This window comes from Cylas formicarius, unplaced genomic scaffold, assembly GCF_029955315.1.
Source record: "Cylas formicarius isolate icCylForm1 unplaced genomic scaffold, icCylForm1.1 PGA_scaffold_7__23_contigs__length_41026272, whole genome shotgun sequence".
Classification (NCBI taxonomy): Eukaryota; Metazoa; Arthropoda; class Insecta; order Coleoptera; family Brentidae; genus Cylas; species Cylas formicarius.
This window is the reverse complement of record NW_026844352.1, coordinates 24614587-24622860: the sequence shown is the minus strand read 5'-3', so window position 1 is coordinate 24622860 and position 8274 is coordinate 24614587.

Sequence of the window (8274 nt, the reverse complement as noted above, 5' to 3'; positions counted from 1 at the left end):
TGCTCGGCGAATAAGATTGAAAACATACTTATATCTCGCGTGTTAGTGTAGGTAGATAAATTCCTAGGACGAGGCTGATAAGTTTTGGAGTAATAAGCAGTAGGCACAGTTAATCACGGGGTCGGTTGTAAAAACACAATATTTCTAGTCACGGTATAGCTGCGCATATTGCCATAGTAAAAAAGGCGATTCCTTGAGATTGAGAAACATATTTTTACTTTGTTAGAATAACTCAAATGCAAGGACTAAAAGTACAGGATTTAATAATTGAAGAGTTTCCAAATCGTTTAAAATTCTCAACCAAATTTTGGACAAAATTTTATGGTCTGACGAGGCAACATTTTCAGAGATAAAGCTTTGAACACTCAAAATATTAAAATAAGAACAGCAATATGTATCCAAAATAATAGAAATATGTTTGAGAACTTAATGTAAATTAGTAATTTTTACTGTTGTCCGTTCAATAGTGAATAATGAATTTAACTTACCTCATAATATTATTCTAACTTCTAAAAGGGGACACATTTTACAGGAGCTGCCTTCAGAGCGTTTGAAAAATTCACTAGAAGGAAGTGTACTTTTGCTTTCACGACCGGAATTTAGATTTTATTGGCTTAGTTTCATTATTTTTAGTAAATAAACATTAGTTAATTATGAATCCTATTTAGAAGATTTAAAAGAAGTATCAACGAACCTTACAGTAACAGATGCTAAAAAGAATTAAATAGGTACTCTGTAAAAATCCCATTACCCATTGAAAACAAAATTAACTATAATTCTCAAAGAAAATACACCATGATTATGAATATTACTTGGTGCATTTTTTAGTTCAGCTGACAAATCCCCGAAAACAACAATACAATTTAATATTTACATTTACTTGTCCTTTGCAACTTTTGTAATCACTTCTGTTACACTCCTATGCTTTTTTTTTCGTCAGCGTGTGGGTATTTTCTTTCTGTAAGGGAATAGCTCATTTCTCCATTCTCCTGGGCCTATCAAGCTGATAACTCTTCAAAATTTCTAAAACACAAAGGAGATACACGATGACTGAATAGTGTGTGAAAGTGACATATCTGATTCATTACTTGTTTTAGAAAAAAATATTAAATACGTAGATAAGACTAAAAGAAACAATTTAAAATGATTTTCAAATATACATGGCGATCCATAAATGTGTTTGAACCAAATGTATATTTTTAAAAGCACAAGTAGATACTCCCTTGTATGCTCAATCACCCAATGTAAGATTACTGTCTATACCAAGCGTTTTCGGATTTATGGCAATTTTAGTACAGTACTTTTGGTGCAAATTTAATTTGGCCATGCAAATCTAAGTTGGTCATCCAAAAATAAATAAAAATTAAATAATAAATAATTATTTGAAACCTGTCAATTTTGTATTAGTTTTCTCAATTAATTTGTTGTTACTTGCTTAACTTGCAACTCAACCATGAATTTTTCGATGGAAGAAATGCTCTACATGATTTTCTTACTGGGATCTGGCGAGAAGAAGGCATTATTAACTACGAGAATTTACAAGCAACAGTATGCCGATGCAAGGCAGCTCTCTAAAAGCATACTTGAGAATTTGATGAATCATTTTACTCGAACTGGAAGTGTTGTTCATGGAAAGAACGAAAAAGTCAAGACTATAGTAAACGAGCAACGTGAAATTCAAGTTATACATATAAAAAATAAGATGCATCCTTATCATCAAAGTGATTATCAAAATTCGAACATTTTGTGAATGGGCACAAGAAAGAATTTTTTATCAAGAAGACTTTTTCGAATGTGTTAGTTACTGATAATTCGACATTCCGTAAAAACGATTGTGTTGCTAGGCATAATTTTTACTATTTTTCTGACAATAGTCATCCACACAGTCAGGAAAAATGGTCTTTAAATACTATATACTATATGCAATAAGAAATAACGTTGTGGTGCCTCATTTTTTTCAAAATACGGTGAATGAAAAAATTTACTTAGACATTTTAGAGCAGAGGTTGCAAAATATGTTAAGAACTATTCCAAACGAAGTGAAGCAATTAATGTGGTTCCTTTATGATGGAGCCCCTGCGCACCATGTCCATTAACTTACGAACTACTTAAATAAATTACTTTCTCAGCGGTGGATAGGAAAACATGGTCCTCTTAGGTGGCCACCTTGATCTCCTGATCTAAGAAAGAATTTCTGTGGAGATATGTAAAAGAACAGATGTATAAAATTGCATTACAACACAAGAGAACTTGAAGCAGAGGACAAGAGAAGCCTTTCAAAGTTTTAGTCATGAAATGCTAGCGAATACTGCCCAAACGTTTAAAAACCGTGTTAGAATGTATATCCAAGTCGGTTGGAGACATCTCGAGAATAAATAAAGTGAAATTTAATTAGACAGTTCTTTTTTGTTTTGTAGTTTTGTTCTTAGTTCTTATTTCCGCATTACATTTTGTATTAACATGCAACGAATGAAAGAATTATACTTAATTCGTCTCTGTAGACTTTTCACGTTCAAGTTATACTTTATTTTGTTCGTAGAAATGTGTATACCTCAAAAAATACTGTAGAGAATGCATAATAAAATTAAAAGAGCATTAATAGGAGTAATTAATTCAAGTATAAGAAATTAATATTTTGCATAAACGATCCGAACTTCGAACGTACCACTTTATAAAATTGTTAGAAATAACAACGCAACATTGGGTGAATGAGGATAAATAGTATACCATATATTCCATTCGAAAAATATAAGGTTGAATCACCCTGCATAATTAAAAATAATTTTAAATTGTTTCCATTAGCCTTATCTCTAACTTTTGTATTTAACATTTTTCTCTAAAACAAATAATAAGCGAAATATATTACTTTGACGCACAATTTGGACGATAAGTTATAATAAGTTAAGTTATAATAAGTAATTAAATTAATTAAGAATATACGGAAGGGAAAAGAAGTCTTGTTTGCGCATACTGGGCAGATGACAGACCGAGTTCTTTTGAATCCTTCAGATGTATATCTTGGTATGTGTGTTTTGTTTTTATATTTCGGTTTTTTTTGAGGTACTTAAAAATTGCACGTCAGTTTACTCCTAAAAGTAAATAAAATAAAACATATTAATTATAACCTAAAAATATCAAATAAATATAATATACTTACTTCTCCAGTTCCATATTAAGGGCTTAAAAACCAGAAATACGAGTACATAAAAAAATGCTTTAACAACTCAATACGTGGCACCTTAAACTCAATTTCGAAGAATAATTAAAATGAAAACAAGACTAATTATAGGCCGGCTGAATTAACCGAATTCAATGGATTCTGTCGATGTTGTCGTTAGAAAATTAAAGTATGCTCGCAACGGGGAAAACATTACTTTCAAGTTTTCTTCGTTTCTAGGTGTTTCTTAACAATAAATAAAACTACAAACAACTCAACTCAACTCGTCCTTGGACTTTTGGTGGTCCTTCATCAGCAAGCTAACCAGTTATCAAAATTGCAGGGTTTGCGGAATTTGTTTTTTAGTTTGCCGAAATGTTAAATAAAATTGATGACATGATTTTCTGGGAGCGAAAGTTAAGTTACATCTCACACTACATTCAATTCGGTTTATTACGATGAACACGAAAATCCTCTGTCGTTGCAATTAATATGGAAAAGTCAGAGATTAAGAAACACAGAAAAACCTGTAAAACTTTTCACCAATTTCGGAATTATTTTACCAAATTAAGTTTTATTTCGAGAACGCTAAACAACTTTACCGTTTCCATAGAAACTAAGAAGAAAGTGTTATGCAGGGAGTATATCACTATTTACTAACTCTGGAGAAGCAAACAGGATGACGAAAAATCAACAACCGACGCAGAAAGTGTTAAGCAATTATTTAAGCAAGATTCTTGTGGAAGGGGGTGCACTGCATGATAAGAAATAAACACCTCCGTTGCGTTCTATATAAGTTCAAGTAAATCCGTGGATCTATCATCCAGATATTTCTAATAGGCCACTTACTACATAAGCCAGCCTGTATAAAGTTTCTAAGATCAATACTTTGAACAGCAATTCCATTTATTGAAATGGCTAAGAAAAACAATCCATTTTATCTAATTAAAAATATTTTATATATTGTGGATATCTACATATGGCATAATGATCCACCTGTCCAATTAGTTAAGTTTCAATCAATAGAAGCGGATACGTGGCTGTACGGTCATTATTTACGTCGTTATGTGGCACCAAAATGGTAAGAAAAAGATACTGCACCTGATAGTAATTTCGGTGCAGTTATGCCTGGTTTTAATCGGATTTTTCTACAATATTACAAAACTGCAAAATCTTGCATACGGTCCATCCGGATTGGTGTATATTTTACTGCTAATGTTGGCGAATGTCCTGCAATTATTTCTCAATGTTCATATATTATGGAGCACATTTGCCCGTAAGAATAAATGAGAACGTATGTTTAATGAATGCTGTACTTTGGGGAGGAAGCATACGAAAACCGTATGTGGCAAGAACTTCGATAGAAACTCGATCCTAAAGAACATTCCCGGTTCTACATTATTTGTAGCATTAATGTTTCTAGTAGCAAGGGGCAATGAGGAAATATTTGGCTGGACCAACGAATTTTTCCTATATATCTATATCATCTTTTTAATGGGCTATTTAATACACCTATGGATGCTAGGAATTGCTTTGATATTTTACGTTTTAAGAGTGCTGAAGCACGAGTACAAACGTCTGTATCGGTTAATTAGCGGGTATCAATACTCAAACAATAAACAAGCAACGATACAAAACTATATCCGCCTTTATCTAAAGTTGTTTGAAATTGTCAGTCTCTTTAACGAATTGTTCGGATTGCGATTGTTTTTAAAATTATGCATTAGCGCTATATATCTCTTTGTAAGCAGTTGTACGCTTTTGTTTTATTTAGACAGCAATAACACTGTTACAATGGTTAATATCGGACTATCTCTCTTTTTCAGTTTGGTAAGTAGTTTCGTCGAAAGAATAAATGGTTTAGAGTTTTCTCGAAGTGACTCTGTTTTCTCTATCCCTGTTTTTATCATAATTTGTTTTTAATTGATTGAGATAACACAAAATTTCAAAATTAATCAATCGAATGTATGCTAGGCCAGAACGTGAGAAACCCATGGTTTTTTATAAAATTTGATTTTTTTTTCGTTTTCAGTGTGGACCAGTTGTTACTACTGCGACTCCATAGTTAGACACAAATTGAAATCCGCATGTTTTCGGTTGGAAAATCAAAATTTGCTAGAGGAAGATAGCGCGCTGCAAAACCTTTTTCATGTTTTGGATCACAACAAAGTTTTCTTTTCAGCAGCAGGTTACTTCGAATTAAATCTTACCACGATGAGTGCCATTTTGCGTACAGTCTTTGTGTACTACATATGTATTCCAAAGCATCCGTAAATTGGAAATTAAACACAATATACGCCAACAAAATAGTCTTGCTAATACTTTGTTAAACATTACCCATAAAATAACAAGCAGTTTTTTTTCACCATGGCGATATGGTTTGTAGGAAATGCCTGGAGCTGGATTTTCATAGTATATTATGCAACAAGTGCGGTAAACGGCATTTGACTCATGAGTTTATTTGACACGAGCGAAGCGCAGCGGAGCGACTTCTTAAAAAACCAGTGAGTTAAAAAGTTTACCGGTGTTGCATACTATACTTTTTCTACGACCGTTAGTTTTTGGTTACATTTTCGCAAAACAACACCAATACATTCAATGACATGCCCGTCAGAATTGACAAACGTCAAAATTCAAAGCGTGGGAAATATCTCCAAAAACATCCCATTGATCCCAAATACGCGCGGTAAAATCCCGGAAATGTCCGAAGTGGTTCGGATTCATGGGAAACGCTTCCCGCACGCTAGATCGGTGGGTAATTAGGTATTTTACAGACGGGAGTAGAAAAAGTAAAAGTGCGGGAAGCGTCACTTTACCACGTCAGTTTCGTTTCCCATGAATCCGAGCCACTTCAGACATTTCCGGGATTTTACCGCACGGATTTGGGAGCAATCGGATGTTTTCGGAGATATTTCCCACGCTTTGAATTTTGACGTTTGGCAATTCTGACGGTCATGTCAGTGAATGTATTCGTGTTTTGCGAAAATGGACCCAAAAACTAACAATCGTAGAAAAAGTATAGTATGCAACACGTTCGATAAACTTTTTAACTCACTCGTTTATTAAAAACTCGCTTCGCTCGTGTCAAATAAACGCGTCAGTCAAATGTCGTTTACCGCACTTGTTGCATAATATACTATAACTTGACAGTTCCAAGTCCAAAGTTCATTTGCTGTGTGTTTGTGTTTAGTATTATGAATTATGCATTTTTAAACAACGTTCAGTTGTGTTTTGTAATGTCATTATGAAAATTTTACTTATCTCTATCTTATCTCTCTCTCTAACTTATCTGTCTCTCTAACTTATCTCTATCTCTAGAAGGAAAAACTAACCTACGCGTAACGAAAATGGTTAGTTTGGAAGGATTGCGGATACGCGGACTTTCTAAAATGCATTACCGCCTTTAAATTGCTAAAGAACGAATTGTTCGATATTCTTTGCTAATATTTCTCGAAAAGTTCGTAGATCAAATGTTTTGTTAAACTAGGTTATAAATAATAACTTGAAGTTTTTCAAGTCAATGTTCATCAATAGAACTGCTTCTGAGTCCTCGAAACGCAAATAAAGTAATCGTTATAAAGTGGAATGTATTTATGGCTGGTCAGTTTCAATTAGAAAATTTAGTTACACAATAAAACGGGTGACTGCAATCGATTGAGCCAGATTTTTTTCGTCTCGCCTGGCTTTACAACACTCCTCGTTTATGTGTAGTGGCGAAATCGGAAACATCGCTATGCGGTTTTAAATGAGGTTTTCAATTCGAAACGACCAGTAGCTTCGTCGATATATAAAAGCCCACTACAGGCCACTCAAAACCGCGGGCACCGAAAAAACTATTGAAGTTAATCCAAAAAACAGCATTTTGAGATTTTGCTCATTCTTAATGCTAGCCGTTTTGTTTATCTATATATGCAAGGCTGAGCAAGATTGAACAGTAATACATTACAAATGCATTCAACGTAAGTTTTGATTAGTTTTTAATGAAAATTGTCAAATTTTACATCGCTTTGGAGTAATGAAAAACTATCGAGTTTTTGCAGCCGGAATTTATTTTGCCTGGAAGTAATGAGGGAATACGTCAGTATATGCCACACTATAAAATTATGTACAACCTAAAACACCAATTCGTATATTGTCAAATTGTAAGAATGATACTGGAATGACTAAAAGTTTGAAACATTCATGTCTTCGATAGGATTTATATTTGTATTATATTAATTTATAGTGAAAAACATAAATTCAAAATGAAGATATCAAATAAATATATGTAGGTAGCAAAATATTTAAGGCAGAGTTTATTTTGTTTAGTTTAAAAGTTTTCAACTTAGCAAAATTGTCTTTCGTTTTACTCAAACCGTCATGAATTTTGTCTTTAATGCTATCTTTTTTTTGTTACTTTTGGTAAGGTCGAATTTGTTTTCTCATTGAGTAGAAATCTAGTTGAATTAGGGAGGACAAGCACAAAATGTTTTATCCTGTTAAAAAATGGTAGACAAATATAACAAAAAAGAAAATTTTGACCCAGATCCTTGAAATTCACAACGTAAGGTCTGTGCCTGATATATTTGGATGGTAATAAAGTAATATGCCGATTTAGAGTGTCGCACCTTTTAGAACAATTTCTTAGGACAAACCACTGGTTTAAACTTGAGAAAAATTCACAAACCTATTTAAAAAACAAAATTTTTACGTAAGAAGTGATTGACAAACGTCAAAATTCAAAGCGTTTCACCTTTTCCCACAAAATCTTTGGTCGGCTAGTAGTAATAGTATATTATGCAACCGCTATGGTAAATGGCCATTGAGTCACGAGACTTAAAAAGTTTACCAAACGTGTTGCAGTTGTGCTGAAATTTTGAATTAATTTTTTTCTGGTATTTTTTGATAAGGCATCGAAAAATTGCTGCCACCCCATATTACAATGAAATATTAATTAATAGCTTTTGCCATTCGAAGTTCCGTTAGCGCCTTCTTTATTTTTTTAAAAAATTGTTCAGATGTAGGCGACGTTTTCTAGCTACGGTAAACTTTATTTAGCTCCGCTGACATATTTTATATATTTGAATATTACGATTGATGATTATTCTGAAGTGAACAAAATTTAAAACAAATAGAAA